At 34.9% G+C, this 18,293-nt stretch overlaps 1 pseudogene; it reads left to right on the forward strand.

Annotated features, from left to right (window-relative positions):
- The first annotated feature begins 4,936 nt into the window (after positions 1 to 4,936).
- Positions 4,937 to 15,127, forward strand: LOC115951819 (annotated as a pseudogene).
- The last annotated feature ends 3,166 nt before the right edge of the window (positions 15,128 to 18,293 follow it).

Genomic DNA, 18,293 nt, shown 5'->3' on the forward strand with positions numbered 1-18,293 from the left:
TATTTTATTTTTATTTTTTTTTGGTGGTGTACGTTGAAATTTGACTTACTTTTTTTTTTTTTGGGTTAATTAAATTTGACTTACTTTGGCGTTGGAAATTGGACGCTGTAACTTCCCGTTAGCTTATCCGATAAAATTTTTGTTGTTAAATAAAGAATTTTTGGATTTATATAGAGTTGGATTAGTGTGTTAATTTAGTAATAGAGAATTATGCAGATTAAAATTCTATCTTATCTATATTTAATAAAATATTAAATTACAAACTAAACCGTGAAGTTTTAGAATTTGAATTTTATCCTTGAAGTTTATTTTATTTGCATCAGCAAACCCTTCATCTATATTTTTTATTAAGTACTATATAAGTTTGTCACGTGTAAGGTTGTCAAAATCGGGATCTTACATATAATCGGGGGCTGTAAGTAGGATCGTGGATTGTAGGATTGGATCGTAGATCGTAAGATCCTATATTATTTGAGAAAAAAACAAAAAATATACATTGGTATGTTAAATAATCACATAAAATATACATTCATTCATAAAAAACCAAAAATGTGCATCTATTTGATGTAATTACCATATATTCATTTGTAAGCATCATTTAAAGAGGAGAAAAACCTCAAAACGTAACACTATATTGGGATGTTATTTTTTATTTGGATCCAATTGAAACTATATCTCTCTAAATTAGAATAGCAAAACTTGGTCTATTGGGATGTTATTTTTCATTTGGGTCCAATTTAGTCTTTTGTCAAGTTAAAGATGATTACAAGTGTGGTGCCCAATAACTTACGGGCCAGGCCCATTTATCCGTGGGGAATCCAAAGGTCCAAACCGAGGAGGGCTATGGCCCAAGCCCGATAAAATAAAGTACAAGATAGCCTTGGGATACAGCCGAGAACAGTTCAGTCCTCGACAAAATCCAAAATCCCACCAGACAGAGGGACAAAAACGGTAGAGGACGGAGCTTGAAAGAAAATCTCAAAATATCCAGGGAAAGCTGCCCTCGCTGCCATTCAATGCTCTGCACCTGACAGAGCCGCATTCTTTGGCTTTTACAACCACTTCCAACGACTTTGAGTATGGACTGATGGGACAAGTATCAGTTTTGGAAAGTTTAAACTTACACGTGGATGAAGGACAGTGGACACAGGCTGGTATAAAAGGAAAGGTAAGTAATCTATAGAGAGGCTGGAAAAATGACCAAAAACCAGAGCCTCCCAACCCACCTCTAGGAGTAAGATTCCAGGGGTGAAGAAAACTTTACCATGTATGAACACCACGGAAAACCCACCGCCTGGTGACCAAGGCCTAGCCTTTCAAACCCACGCTCTACAAATGATATTATTTGGGTCTTTCTACGTGCGAACCCAAACTGTTACGGTTCGTTACGAAATCGTGTCCTTACAACAAGAAATCAGGATCATTTGGGATCGTCAGAATCGTATGATCCTACCAATCTTGAATGATTGCAAAGATCTTTGAAAGATTCAAATCGTTTTGGGTAAGTAGGATCGTAAAATCGTAGGATTGTAGGATCCAGATCGTGATTTTGACAACCTTGGTCACGTGTGTTTAGTTCATCTAATAAAATAATGTCATTATGCTATGTTATTTTTAATTTGAAAAATATTATGTTCACAACATTTTTACAATACTTTCACAACAAATCTTAAGTGACAGGTTATTATTGGTTATTATCGGTGGGCAAAAAAGTAATTTAAATTGTGAATTCAAATTATAACTAATAATAACTTGTCATTTATGGTTTGTTGTGAAAATGTTGTGGTTGTAGTACTTCTCTTTTACCACCTAATAACTTTTAAATTTTTTTAGGGTACAAAAATGATATAACATCATTCTATTTAAAAAAAAAAAAACTAAACACACAAAGTAAATTTATGTGACACTTAACAAAAAATATGGACGTAATCTATATATAAAATAATAGGTATAGCAGAGAGTGTGTGAAATTGAATTCCAAATTAGAACTCTAATTTTGTGCCATGTGTCTAGAATCTGAAATTGAAATTAAATTTTGCATCATGTGGCTAAATGTATGTGGACTCATTCTCATTAAAACCACTTCTATGTATCGGGTCAAGTGAGTTATTGTGCTAATTAAGTTTTTTCTTGATTTTGTAGTCAATCGTGAAAACCAAAGAGATTAATATCGGTGATAAGAACTTGGTTTGGGTACATTGCATAATTTCCAAAAAGATAGCAAAGCCAAAGTTTGCATCTTTGTTATAAATTGCTTACAAAGTTTGCATCTTTACATTTGCACTAAGTTTCAGATTAAAGTGTTTTCTTTTTGGTTCTGACACTGAGTTTTGTTTACTATTCACTTACAAAGTTTGCATCTTTACATTTGTTAAAAATTGCTAATATGTGATCAGATGCACATTATGCCTAAAATTCACTATCCTTATATTTGGCTTTTTGTTCAGGTTTAGCACCTATAACAATGAAGAAAGCACTGCTGTGGACCGATGGATAATACTTTTTGTAGGCTGCAAAGGAACTTAGTGATCAATGGAATCTCACGCGAATTGGAGAGGACCCGGCTGTAGATGTCTGAATGGCAGATGTGAGTCACTATGTTTTTAAAATGTTCAGAGAAGGTAAAGGTTATGAACAATGTAAATTTTCCGGAGAGAGATTTATTATTCTATATTGACGCAAGTTTGGTCGCCTTCTTGGAGTGGATCACTCCACTCTGTCTTTCTACTGGAATTTTTTATTCAGATTGTTACAATTTAATTCGAAATTTTATTTGAATTTTCCTATTGTTGTTACTATCATATATTATCATTCCAATTGTTCAATTAGAATCTGAAATTGGAGTCCAATTTTACTATACACGTGTACAATCTAATTATTTTTAATTTTGCTGTCATGTGCAGAAGCCAATGAGATGAAATTAATAACACATTAAACACTCATGCTTTGGGAATCGGTAGTACCAATCTAAATCCATTGGACCTGCTTCGTGATAATACAACTATGAAGGATGTATAAAAACACGCACAAACCCCTCTCTCTATAAAAAGAGATTGGAGAGAATTTCTTTTATCAGCCATAGAACTTTAGAGGTTTTTTCTTCACACAAATGCCCATCATGTTACAAAATGACCCATCGTAAAACTACAAAATGAGTACAACTCTGAAGGTTTTTTTTTTTTTTTTTAATTTAAAATTTTTTAAGCTGCGAAAATTTCAATCACCAATAGAGATTGAAGATTCAAAAGCGTGAATGGATTTTTTAGATAAATATTGTCACCAAGGTTCATCTTTCTATGTAAAATATATATACTGCTAAGTTTTGTTAATAAAATTTTCTGGTTAATAATATGAATTTAGACTTAACTGAACTTTTTAAACATGAATAAACTCATGATTAATAATATATCCATTCCCGTGCGGTAGCACGGGACTACATACTAGTGATTGTTAATGACTGATACAACCAAAATAAAATTTAAATGGTAAGTTCAAAATTCTTCGAAATGCAAAATTTTTAGGGGGCGTAATTTTTACTTTTCTATTAAAAAATAAAATAAAATAAAATATAGATTTTGCATTTGATGGTGATAGAGGAGAAGAGTAGCGTGCACGCGTTTGGGAGAGAGTACGGTGATATGATCTAAATGGTTCTTCTTGGTGGGTCGGATTACCGGTATCCGTTATGGAATTGTGGCAGCAGGATGGTCCCAGATTTGTTAGATCCACTTTCTGATTTAGCAGACGTGGCCAAGTACAAACCCAAGCGTCGTATAGCCTTTCAAGCTTAATTGTCCCCAGAGGAAAAATAAATAAATAAATAAAAGGTTATATGTTAATTTTAGTTTTTTTTTTTTTTTTTTTTGCTAAAGGATTATTTTTGTCCCTAAATTTTTTTTCTCTTAAAAAAAAACAAAAAAGTTTGTATTTCATTTCATCTCTAAAAATTTATGAATTTTGTTTTTTAGTTCCTAAACTTTTTAAAGAACTGTTTGTAATAGTTTAGGGGCTAAAATATGAATGACACAATAGTTAAAGAATGAATGGTGAAATGTTTGAATAGTTTAAGGATGGCAAATAAATGTTTTAAAATTTAGAGATGAAAAACAAACTCCATGCAAACTTTAGATATAGAAATGATTTTTTGGCCAAAAAAAAAAAAAAAAAACTTTAATCTTTATATTAATAAGTGTCCATTTGAGAACAGCTTATTTCTGATAATTTATTTGCATAATGTGAGACCAAAAAGAAAAAAAAAGTTAAAAGTTAACTTATTTCTAAAAAAATTAAAATTATATTATTAAAATCAAGTTAAGACAAAAGGCAAAAAGCACAAAGTTGTAACCATACTCATCATAAGTTGGAAAAAGTTTGGCTCTAAACATGTCTAAAGCCATTGATTTCAACTCCCAATAGGAAGATAATATGAGTCATTATCATGTATAATACACATGACTCACTTAACTCAACCAACCAAATGAATCATATGCAATGTCCATGATAGGAGCACATGTTATTTATTGGGGATTAAAGCCAAAAGCTCTAAACATGTTTGGAGCAAACTTTATAATACAGTTTGTGTTAAAAGGTCCATCCATGTTGTTAACCATTGTTTGATATTAAGTTGAGATTTGTAAGGTTCATATTTTATGTGATTGACATATCCTATAGGCAAAATGCACTTTTTATGTAATTGAGTATCAGTTTTTAAGTGTGTTCAATAAGACCTTGATTTGAATAACAAGTGGTATTATTGAAGATACAAGACTACTCAAGAAAAACTGAAACTGCAGGTCTTGATACCTTCTTAATACCTGTCTATCTATTGAGAGTTAATCAACCCCAATACATGTTCATGTGATTCTTAAACTTCCTTCCTTCTCATATGATGGATAAAAGATTATAAGGAGTAGATTATAAGTGGTAAAATCTTGAAATGCCTGAAGAATTAAAGGCTGAACAAAAGCAAGTCAAGTTTGCTAGTAAGATTAATGTGAGGATATCTTTGGATGGTGGGTACTAATGAAGCTCAAAAATCGCCAGTGAGCTGATCGCCCACACACGCTCCAATTACGGTACTTGAAGAATAAGAGAACAAAGAACCAACAAATAGAACCGGTAGGGTGCCAGCCAAAGACCATCCAAAGGTTAAGTTAGTGATAGAAGTATCTCCAAAAACTCAATAGTGTAAAAGCTAGGAAATTTCACGTACATTAAGGAAAAGGAGGCTTGGTACTTATATAGTGGCGTAAGGCATACCAAGATCCCTTGAATGTAGGATCTTTCCTTATAGAGAAGATTTAGAGTTAAGACCCCGAGATCTTAGGGCTTTTCTTCCTATACGGGGAAGATACGAATATGCAGTAGGGTCTTCGGATGTGAAGTGCAAATTCTTTCCATATTGGGATACATGAGTGGGGAACACACATATATTGTGGAGGACAAGTGTTCTTACCCGTCGATATGCTCGTCGTCCTCGTTAGTGTTAGGGATGGCAATTGTTACCTGACCCGCGAGTACCCAACTCGACCCTAATGGGTTGGGTTTTACTTGACCCGATAAATAGTAGGGTCAAGTCTGGGTTTTTAAAATAAAACCCAAAGTAGGTCCGAGTCAGGTTCAGGTTTTGGTAATACCTGGCCCGAACCCAGACCCAAACTCGACCTGCTTAAATGTAAAATTACCAAAAAAACCACACACACACACACACACACACACACACACACACATATATATATAAACTTATAAACCCTAATTTCCTCTCATTTCACTCAACTAGCCCTGCCGCCCATCTCACTCACTCTCCAGTCTCACCCTCAAGCTTTGTCACTACCAACCATCACTCAATCTCACCACCGGCCCTCAAGCTCTGTCACCGCCGACCCTCAAGTTCGTCACCGGTTCATTGCTCACAGCCCTCAATCTAATCCCTTAAGCTCTATGTTTACGATTTATTATTTATTGCATGAGAGGGGCTTCTTAGTAATTTATTTATTTTTTAATAATTTATAAAATGTTATTTTTAGTAAAATACTTTGCGATTAAATGCGATTCAATGTTAAAAACTAAGGGATTAGGTCACCGATCATATTGTTTTAGTACAATTTTTAGTTTTATGTTTTTTTTAATAACTTTAGGTTTGTTAATGACATCGTTGGGTATTGTTTTTTGATGATCATGTTTATTGTCTTAAATTGCATTTGGATTGTTGATGGGTTAGGTTTAAATTAGTCGGCCTTTGGGTTTTTTTTTTTTTTTTTGCTCTTAATTTCATAGATCAGAAGTTCAGAAACACAATTCTGATTTTGAATCTTTTTTTTTTTTTTTTTTTTTAATTTTTGAGAAACATAGATTCCGTCTTAATGGGTAATCTTGCTGTTTGTGTTTTTTAATTTGTGTTTGTAGTTGGTTTGTAGTTCATTGTAATGTTTAGGGCTGTTGATGTCTCAGTCACTCTCAAGTCAGTGTTTGAGTCATGTTTAGGGTTAGTTGGTTTGTAGTTGATTTTTTGGGTTTGTCTTACAAATTTGTAAAGGAAGTGATCACTATGCAATAGGGTTTTTGAGGTTTGAATGATTTTTTTTTTTTTTTTTTTTTGTGCTTATTGTGAATGCAATGGAAGAAATTGTATTTATTATTTTTTTTATATTTGTTGTGAATGCAGTGCCTACAAGGGAAATGGGAGACACAAAAAATCTAGTTCTCCCTCGCCAGGTGATTCTCCCTTGAGAACCACACTTTGTCCCTTACCAACTATGCGGTCTCCTTTGCCATTTTCACGATCACCCTCGCCATTGTCGCCTTCTGCCAACTCACTCTCAAGATCACCATCACCTTTATGCCCATTAAACAATGACTAAGTGTTTGAATTTGTAGTTAATCATGTTTAATTATGATTGGATTGATAGAATTTGTGAATATGTGTAATTATGAATTTGTGCCCATTAAATAATAAGTATGCGTAATAATGAATTTGTAAATATTTGTTTTGATTGATAGAATTCCTAACTCCTAAACTTCTGAACCAATTGGAAGTCCGAAAATCCCAATGGTGGACTTAGTGGTAGAGGACCTAAAGGTAGAGGGACAAGAAGAGACAGAGGAAGAGGGAGAGCAAGAGGCTGAAAATGAGGATGTGGATACAAGTAGAAAGAGAAATTGTACCTCAGATGTTTGGGAGTATTTTACAAAGAAGAAAGTTAATGGGAAATCTAAAGCCCAATGCCATTATTGTGGCAAGCTTTCCTTGGGTGATTTTCGCCAAGACACAAGTCATTTGTGTAATCATTTTGGAAAATATTCACGGTTAAAGTTTAATGGCCTATTTGGATAAAGGAGGAAAGGAGGGGAGTGAAGGGGAGTAGAGTAGAGTTGGCTAAAAATAAGCTAATTTTGTTACTCTACTCTACTCTACTCCTCCTCCCTCTTCCTCAATCTAAACGGATCATAAAGATATAAGGGATATGCAACAACAAGTGTTAATTAAACAACAAAATAAGGTGGATGAAATGATGAGTTCAAATCCTTACCAATATGATCGAGTCAAAGTGAGGAGTAATCTTACTTGTATGGTCATCCTACATGAATACCCACTTTCAATGGTCGACCATATTGGGTTTAGAGAATTTGTGGGTTTTCTTCAACCTTTGTTTAAACTTATCTCAAGAAACACTTTGAAGAGTGACATTCTTAAAATCTATGATAATGAAATGGAAAAACCTTTGAAGATAACAGACAAGAATGGAAGTAGGATAACAATTACAACTGATATGTAGATTTCGAGTAACAAAAAGAGATAGTTTATGATCATTTTTGCTCACTTTATTGATCACACTTGGATGTTGCAAAGCCTGGTTTTAAGGTAATTTTTTGATCAATGAATGTTAAATTTATTAAACCATATGAATTGTACCATATGTCATTGATCATAGTGTTTATTGAGTTATGTTATAATTATTCCTATTATTTTTCTAAGTTTGTTTATGTTCCTTCTCCACACAGTAAAGATGTTCTTGTTGATGTCCTCGTTGATTGTTTTTTAGAGTGGAACATTGATAGGAATTTGTCCACAATAACTGTTAATAATTGTAGTACTAATGATGCCATGATAAGACTTTTATTGAACAAGCTTGATACTAGTTCTCTTCTGTTGAGTGGATCTATGTTGCATATGAGGTGTGCTGCACATATTTTGAATTTGATTATTTAAGATGGGTTGTCTCTTATTGGTGCTGGTATTGAAAGGATTCGTGATAGTGTGATTTATTAGACTGGTTCACCAAAAAGGAAGTAGAAATTTGATGAAAATATACGTCAATTATGTGTTCAATGCACCAAAGAGTTGGTCTTAGATTATAAAACATGTTGGAATTCAACTTACTTAATGCTTTCTACTGCATTAATTTATAAAAATGTTTTCTCTCATTTGTCTAAACGTGAAGCATCTTATACTTGTTTGCCACATGATTATGATTGGGAGGTAGCTAAAGACATTTGTGGGAGATTGAAGTTGTTTTATAGTGTGACTTAGTTATTCTTTGGTTGTAAGTACCCCACAACTAATATATATTTTATTTTGGTGTGTGAGTTGAAAATAGCATTGAATGAATGGAGTTTGTCTTCAAATGAGATGATAAGTAGGATGGCAGAAAACATACTTGCTAAATTTAATTCTTATTGGGCTAATGTTAATGTTGTAATGACTATTGTTGCCATCTTGGATTCAAGATATAAGATGAAATTGTTAGAGTTTTATTATCCTAACATTTATGGTAATAATTCTGATTTGGAGATTGAAAAAATAGAGAATCTTTGTTATGAATTGCTTGATAAGTATGGAGATGTAGATGAGTCCCCTATAGATAATGAAGGAAGTTCTTATATGCCTGCAAGTACTTCAAATGATGTGGCACAAATTAAACGTAGGTTGAGTGGGACAATGTCATCTTTTGATTTGTTTGTCAAAAATAGTTCAAGTACTTCAAAGAAACATAGGAGTGCTATAATGGAATTTGATAATTTCATTGATGAGTGAGTGTTGAAAAGGAATGAGGACTTTGATATTTTGACATGGTGGAAAAGTAATGGTTTCAAGTATTCTTCTTTACAAAGGATTGCAATAGATATTTTAGCTATTCCTGCCACAACTGCTGTTTTAGAATCTGCCTTTAGCACTAATAGGAGACTGTTTAAGTCCACACCTTAGTCGGTTTCATCCCAAAACTATAAATGCAATGATGTGTGCTTAGAATTGGTTTTGGAGTGAAATCAAATGTTAGTAATTGTATAATTTGTATTTATAAAATGAAATCAAAATTGTATTTTCATATTTGTTAGTTATTATTTGATGAAGTTTATTCCATTTTTTAATTCATTATTGTCTTAGGTTCTTCAACTATGCTGGGAGATTATACACTTCAATTAATTCTTAATGATGAGGAACCTAATGAAGAGGATGATAGTTGTGTCAAAGCTGTGGAAAAGTAATGGTCTCAAGTATCCTACTTTACAAAGAATTGCAAGAGATATTTTAGCTATTCCTGCCATAATTGTTGTTTCAGAATCTGCCTTTAGCACCTAATGGGAAACTATTAAGTCCACACCGTAGTCGACTTCATCCCAAAACTATAGAGGCAATGATGTGTGCTCAGAATTAGTTATGGAGTGAAATCAAAGGTTAGCAATTGTATAATTTGTATTTATAAAATGAAATCAAAATTGTATTTTCATATTTGTTAGTTATTATTTGATGAAGTTTATTCCATTTTTAATTCATTATTATTGTAGGTTCTTCAACTATGCTAGGAGATTGTACACTTCAATTAATTCTTGATGATGGGGAGCCTAATGAAGAGGATGAGAGTTGTGTCACAGTTGTGGAGGATTAGACTTGTTGTATTAATAGAGTAGCTTTTTAATTTCATAGACTTGTTGGATTCACTTGTTGGTTTGTAATTATCCTAAACTTGTGGAATTTATTTTGTAGCTTTTTAATTTCTTGGACTTGTTGGACTTGTTCGATTAACTTCTTGGACTTGTTGGACTTATTTATTGGACTTGTTGGATTTATTTTATTTTTATGTTTAGCAGGTGATCTTAGATATGATTTATTGATTTATAATTAACAGGTGATTTATTGATTTATGATCTTAGCTATGATTTATTGATTTATAATTAACAGATGATTTATTGATTTATAATTAATAGGTTTGTAATGGTATTTGGATTGATTTGACATTTGGGCCACGTTATATGGGCTTGAATTTGGATGTCATAGGACTTGAATTTGGGCAAATTTTTTTATTTTTCCGGTTTGGGCGACGGTATAGGTTTCAATTCAATGTGTGTGTGTATGTGTGTGTGTGTGTATATATACACACATATATTTTTTTTTTATTGGGCCACGATTTGGGCCCAAACTAGACATGCCAGGGCGGGTTTGGGCGGGCATAAATACACTTGTTTATTAAACGGGCTGGATTCGGGTAACGAGTATGGGCTCGTAGGGCGGGTTCAGGCATAAAGAAACTTGCCTCGAACCCGGCCCATTGCCAATCCTAGTTGGTGTTCGTCCTTACTTGTCGATGTGCTTGTCATCCCATCGGTACCTTCATCCATCGGTATGCTTGTCTTCCCATCAGCATGCTTGTCACCCTCGTCAATGTTCGTCCTTACCTATTGATGTGCTTGTCATCCCAATGGTACCTTTACCCTTTGGTATGTAAATTGTCTTGCTAGTTTATCTTTGGGCCCAATTAGCTGCTGGGGCAACGGTACGAAAGGTGCCCTTGTGGTCAAAATAGGATTTAGGCTTGACATATATTCTTACATTGATGAAAGACTCAAAACTCAACAATTAAAAGAGTTAGAAAATTTCTTATGGTAAAAAATACCCCCATTAAATTCCCCATACTTTATTGCTTGTTAGGATAACTGGCGGGTCAAAGAGTATACCAAAATGTCTCATGGCCATTAATTGCCTTGCCAAGGGGTTCGTGCCACCTATAGGGGTAAAAGGGTCTTTTATAGATGCTAGGTGACACGTGGCGATCTTTGATTTGGTGCCTTGAATAGTTGTGTTCCTTCGTTTTTTGTGTCTCTTCACCCTATAAATAGTTCAATGCCTCTCCTAACCTCTTGTTTGTTGTTTCTCACTTTTTAGTGCTTAAGCAAAGATTTTTTCTTCCATCGACTTTTTGAGATCATCGGTCGCTTTAAAGAACCGTTGGTTCCTACCATTAGTCACTCACTCCGTGATCGTTACTATCACATAAGTTTATTTTTTGATTTACTTTACTTACCTTATTTTGATAAGTAGTCGTCGGTTTTATGTTTGGGAGACGTGTGAGTGGAATCTTAGTTTCCATTCATCACTTGTAGGTGAGGGAATGTCAGGAAGTAGTAAAGCGACGAGTGAGCGTTCATCATCAGTCCATTTGGAATCGGGCGACGATGAGGTCTACCTGCCGGGATAGGAATCTGTGTCAGATGACCAATCTAGCTCTGAGAGAGAGTCGTTGGCAGATTCACCCCTGGAGGAAGAGGGTATCCATTGGGGCGGGGTTATAGGAAAATTGTCCTTCCCCGAATTTGGTCAGTAAACAATTTTCCTCCAAAAATGACAAAGGAGGTTTTTGATAGACTCCGCCCTCACTTTTAGATTCTCGACGACATCCCCATTTAGAAGGCTTTTAGGGGGGAAAATGTTACGCAAGGGAATTAAGTGACATCGGTTTTTATGTGGCAACTTTCATTGCTGGGCTGAGGTTGCCTCTTGGTTATCTCCATCGTTAGTAAACAGATCACTTGGGTATATCCGTTCGTCAGATAACCCCCAACGCTTGGAGAATATTTATAAGGGCTGAAGTGTTGTGGGGACAGATGGGTGGAGGCTGTTGGGCCCTCTCTCTTAAGGAGTTTTTTATTGCTACAAGCCTCAAGAGATCTCGGCATTGAAGGGTTTTTATAACTTTGTGTGCCGTTGGGAATCGCAAAGGCAAGTAGCAAACATGCCCGATTCCAACCATTTGTGGAAGAGTAGGTTTTTCTTTGTCTAGGGGGTTAATTGGGTATGTAAACCCGACGAGTGGGAGAGTATAGGTGAGGCTTATGGCCATGCTTGGGATTATGGATAAGTCTGGTGAGTCTTAAGTTTCCCAGTTGTTTGCCATGTTACTTTAACCGTCGGTTTTGCTATATTATTGCTAACTTAACTTGGTGTGTTTTTTTTTTTTTTTTTTTTTTTTTTTTTTTTTTTTTTTTTTTTTTTTTTTTTTTTTTTTTTTTTCTGCAGCCCAAGCTCGCTTGATGATTACCCCTGAACAAGAAGACTTCCTTAATTGGATACTAGTGATCCCTTTTGAACAGAGGTTGCGGAAGGCCCTTATTACACTAGACATTCTCCATGCTTTTTGTGGTGGGCCCGAACCTTCACTTGAAGCCCGATGACTCAATTCCTTCTCTTGGACTCTTAAGTTTCACCTTTCGTCGGTTTTCTATTTAGTAGTTTGGTATGGAAACTTAATTTCATTTCTCCCGTTGATGTTTGGGTTTCAGAGATGGAGGCTGGGAAGAAGAAGCAAGCTGAGATTTGGAAAGCTGCTACTCTTCGTGCTTAACAGTTAGGTGGGTTGTCAGTTTCTCCTGCGAAGGTTGGCTAGAAGAGGAAACAATCGACGGACAAGGGCCAATCTAGCAAGAAGGTCCAAGGTCCTTATGACCATCTGGATCAGGAGGAGATGGTCCCAACAATGCCCAAGCCTCCTTGTCATGGCGTAGGTAAAGGCCTGATGACCTCTTAGGGTCCTACTATCAACCCCATCGGTACTCTCTATTGGTTCTTTGTTCTCTTATTCTTCAGGTACCCTAATTGGAGCACATGTGGACGATCAACTCACTGAGGATTTTTGTGCTTTATCAGGTACCGTGTTCTTGATGAGTGCACCTAATATAGCAATGACCTTAGGCCAACCGCAAAACCATTATAAAGACCTATCATTGGTGTTTTGCATTTAGGCATCTTGAAAGCTATTTGGGTTGTCAGTAATGAAGCCAATGGAGAATTGCATAAATGCATATTGTGTGACTAAATATGGCTCATAGTGGGTATGGACATTGGGATGTTTATGATCCATGTACTGTCATTCCAATTGGAGTTTTTGATAATGGTCATTTACAAGGAGTGGATTTAGTTCGAGGGCCATGGCATCAAAGGATTGGGAGGGTAAGGATTTGCCTATCCACACTTGAGATGAATCATGTTTATACACTTTCTTATCCACTTGTAGTCCTACAAGCTTCTGGGTTAAAAAAAGATGGGAGAAGTTCAATTGGCTATAAGATTTTCTTGTTCATCTTTGATTAATACAATTAATACTTATTTGCAACCACTGCTCCCTAAGATGCACTACTTAAGCCCACAATCAGTATATCAACTTGATGCTTTAAGGCAACAAGTTGTTTACTTGATCTCTTTGACTGTTAAATATTAGCATTAATACATCATGTTGAATATGCTAGTATGGATGTGGAAACGAAAGCATAAAGTATAGAACACAGTAACACATGAGAGTTACGTAGTTCAGCCTAACGGCCTACATCCACGGAGGAAACCCTAAAAGGCTACATCAATAATATATTAGAGTGTACCTGTGTTACAATAAAATCATAACATGTGTATATATAGTAAACTAAATCCTAGACTAATAGACTTCTAGTACAAGTAGGAGACTTGGCTTGCACACAAAATAGAATTAGGCTTGGATTTATGCTAATGGGCTAATATATCTCTAACACCCCTTTTCAAACTCAAGATGGAAGCTTGATGAAATCTTGAAATTTGATAAGGTTGAGAAGATTTATTGAATGAAATTTGGTTCTGTAACAGTAGTTTATGGAAGGCAATAGTCTTGCAGTGTTGATGCGACTTCTAACGATGGCTTGACTATACCGGAGAGTTTTGACGGTAGCAGTAGGAAGCCAAAGAAGATGAATGCTGCGAAAAAACACCGAGAAAGACAAAGATTGCTCTTAAATATACCGTAAGGACAAAAAACCATGGCCACAGGAAGGTGACTCTGATACCATGTTAAATATTAGCATTGATACACTATGTTGAATATGCTAGTATAGATGCGGAAGCGAATGCATAAAATATAGAATACAATAACACACGAGAGTTACGTGGTTCAGCCTAACGGCCTACATCCACAGAGAAAACCCTAAAGGTCTACATCAATAATATATTATAGGGTAGTACAAATCTTGTGTTACAATGAAATCATAACATGTGTATATATAGTAAACTAAACCCTAGATTAATAGACTTCTAGTACAAGTACAAGTAGGAGACTTGACTTGCACACAAAGTAGAATTAGGCTTGGACCTATACTAATGGGCTAATATATCTCTAACATTGACGTTAAGCAATTCTGAGCCACCATTAAAGAAGGAGGTCATTGAATACATGCTAGATGTTGGATCACAAATGTGGAGCATAAGGAGAAGCAAAGCAAATTATGATAGAGTCTCAACACTCTTTGACTGGTTTTCTTTCTATGATCAATTGGTTTAAGAAGATACGCAATTGGACAAATCCTGCTACTACTATTTTGATTTACATAATATTCCTATTGGTGGTTTGCTTTTCACAAGTAATATTACCTGGAATATTTATCTGCCTTTTCTTAACTGGGCGTTGGCACTATAGAAAGAGACCAAGACTTCCTCCTCGTGGATGCCAACTTGTCTCATGCTAATTCAACAAATGAAGATGAACTGGATGAAGAGTTTGATCCATTACCATCTAGGAAGACAGGTGAAGTTCTTAAATGGAGATATGATCGATTGAGGATCATTGCTGTGAGGATACAAACGGTGCTGGGTGACTTGGCAACTCAAGGGGAGAGGTTGCAGTCTCTGTTGAGTTGGCGAGATCCTAGTGCTTCAGCTATCTTTGTGTGTTTCTCTTTGATTATTTGCAGAGTGACATATATGACTCAATTCCACTATATGATTGTTCTTACAGGTACTCATGTGCTAATGCATCCAAGACTTCATGTCAACTTTCCTTCAGTTCCCCAAAACTTCTTGAGGAGGATGTCTGCAAAAACTGGTAGCATGTTTTGAGAACTCAAATATTTTCTACTAATGTTGGGATGTTCCATTTCACTTTATTTTTAGTGGATTTAGTATTGGAGTAAGCACAATTTACGGAAATATTGTTTTCTTTCTTTGGTGGTGGGTATTGTGCTTTCTTTTATTTTTTATGGATTTTGTATTGCACTTCCAACTATTATGCTTTAAATAGTCATGCTATTGTTTATTCATTTTGAGTGTAGTATTTAACTAATGTTGGCTGCTGCTTGAATTTACAAAGCAATTGCATACTGTATTTTTGTACTATATATAACCTTACAGTAACTCATTAGGAGATTTTTCAAAATTTTATCACTGATTTCTTGTGTTTTGGAGCTTTATGAACTATTTTAATTCAAATTAAATTTGAACTCCTCTTAGAAAAAAAGGGCCTATTTAGGGTACATTCTATATAGAATTTTAAAAATGATAGCGAACTTGCTAACAAGGACTCCAATTGCCATCTTCCTCTGCAATATTCAGGGTCCATTTTTACCTGCCAAGTTGCAAGATCTTCCCCTGGCTTCTATTAGTTTATACATCTGTAGTTAGATGTCCTTCCACAACTTCTCAATCCAGAGGAAAATAAAGATGTTATTAAATGGAAAATTTCAGGGAGAATGCATGTTTGTACTTTGTAGAGGTTCAATGTAGTTTTTAGGTGTTTTATTTGTGACAATTGAATAATTCGTTTGATAAAAAGCTTTATAGTGTTTTCAGCACCAAACCAATCTGGTTGATGCATTTGCATTGCAAAGCCACGAATGGCATTATTAGTACTTAATTCTCTTGTAATTTGAGCATGGAATAGACAATAAAAAGAAACATGAAAGATGCTCTTTGCAATATAAGACATTTAAGCTCACAATTTTCTTGTCCTCGCTTCATCTGTATTATCATCTATTCATTTGATTTTCATTCTTGTAATAAATACAGTTGCAAGGTACAACCACTTTGTAACATTTTGAGAAGCCAGGTTTGCAGGCCTTATGAATCATTCACGATTAATGCCAGCAAATGATAAAACAGTGAGCGCAACTATGCAGCATATGATAAAATTGATGGTAAACAGAGTAAGCTGTAATTTGCCAGTAAATGATAATTTATTAGCAAGCCAAGAGTTGATTTTTGGCAGTTATCTCATTTACCAACAACTTGCAATCTTTATTAGTCAATTTACTAGAGATAAGGGGCAATCCTAATTATTTCACAAGAATAGAGCCATCTTTAAACTTTAAAATTCCCAAAATTAGTCTTCAGCACCTTGGGCACATTAGAGAACAACACTTCACCCTTAGCATTTTACATGTTTCAGCCTTGTGGCCTGCATGGCTGCATCCGTTGGGACAAGCTCAAATGGTTACATTTTCTCATACTTCTTAATAATACATTAATGTCGAATTTATATTTATAATAGAAATTACATAAAAAAGTTAACAATACTTTGAATCTGAATTACATATTGATTGCTTCAATCCCATAATTTTCTTTTGCAACCAATTGCTTGACTTATTAACTAATCTAATGATTTTCTCTAGCAATCAGTGTCTTGCCACCATATTAACCACATTCACCATGAGGGGAATCATTGTGTGGACATTTTGGCCAAGGAAGGAATTTCATAATCCAAATTCCCTTGTCTTGCATCCTAGTCCTTCTTGTATTTTGTACCAACTTTTAGCTTACGCTTGGGGTGTTGTACACCCTAGACTTTGTAATTCTTAGCTTTTAGTGAAATTCTGGTTTACCAAAAAACCAAAAAAAAAAAAAAAAAAGGAAAAAGAAATGTATAGATAAAATTACCAATGTGCACAAAGAAGCAGAACTATTTACTACTAAAATTAGGAAGAAAGGGGAGGTAGAAAAATAAAGGAAGATTGACAATGTAATTGACGAGATTCAAGTAAGATCGACCCACTCTGATAATATGTAGAAATTTCTGATAAAGTGATAGAGAAAAGAGAAAGAGAAAACAAGATAGTTTACGTGGTTCGGCCTTGTGGTCCAAATCCGTGGAACCAGAGCCAAAAATGGCTACATTTTCTTGTTCACTTTTCTTGATAATACATTACAATAGAAACTATATTTATAATGCAGATTACACAAGAAGTCAGAATTTGAATTTGAATTCCATATTAATTGCTTCAAAGCCAAACCCACAATTTTTTTTCTAGCAATCTATACCTTGACGTATTCCTATGATTTTCTTTGACAATCAATGTCTTGATTTGGTCTTCAATGACATGAAAATTGAATTCTACTTTGCTAAATAGCTTGAACAGTTCCTTCTTTAGCAACTGCAAAAAGCATCAAATCTTTTGCAGAACACAAGCGAGATAGGGCTACTTTCTCACATCTAGGATGGAACCTTTGTTTCAGCCACCTTGCTCATCAGTTTTAAAATACTTGCATAGCTATGATAGAAAAAGATATGGTGACAATGGATCACCTTGCCTCAAGCCTCTTCTCCCTTTATATAGCCCACCAGAGAGAAATTAATGACAATTGGAAAATGGGGAGAGGTAATGCAAGCCTCAATCCATTCAAAAAATTTTGTGGGATGCCAACTTTAGTCAGAGTTTTGGGAAGAAACTTCCAATTTACTACGTCATAGGCCTTCCCTACTTTAATAGCACATTGACCAAGGTTCTTTATTATAATTCCTCACTAATTCCTGAGCTAGGACATTCTCAGCAATTCTCCTCCCAGGTATCAAGGCAGTTTGTGTGAAAAATATCAATTTATCAAGACAACTCTTCAATTTATTGACTAATATATTTGTAATGCATATGTATATTGTATTCCAACAAGAAATTGGTCTACATTCTGTCATATTAGAGGGCTCAGGGATCTCAAGAACTCAAAAGTAATTAAAGTAGCTTTTACCTCCCCAAGAAGCTTAGATGAAGAGAAAAAACTAATGAATGGCAGCAAGCACATCTCTCTGTACAATATGCCAAGCCTATTTGAAAAAATGAGCTGCATATCAATTGGGTACAAGAGATTTGTCTCCATTTAATGAGAACACAGCATGCTTAATCTCTGCATCAGTGATTCTTTGTTCCATATTGGAATCTCATACTGCATACTCTGAGCAACGGCAATAGAGTTAACAAAACTAGTAAGGCAGTACCAAGCACTTTCTAAAAGATACAGA

This window comes from Quercus lobata, chromosome 7 (assembly GCF_001633185.2).
Source record: "Quercus lobata isolate SW786 chromosome 7, ValleyOak3.0 Primary Assembly, whole genome shotgun sequence".
Taxonomy (NCBI): domain Eukaryota; kingdom Viridiplantae; phylum Streptophyta; class Magnoliopsida; order Fagales; family Fagaceae; genus Quercus; species Quercus lobata.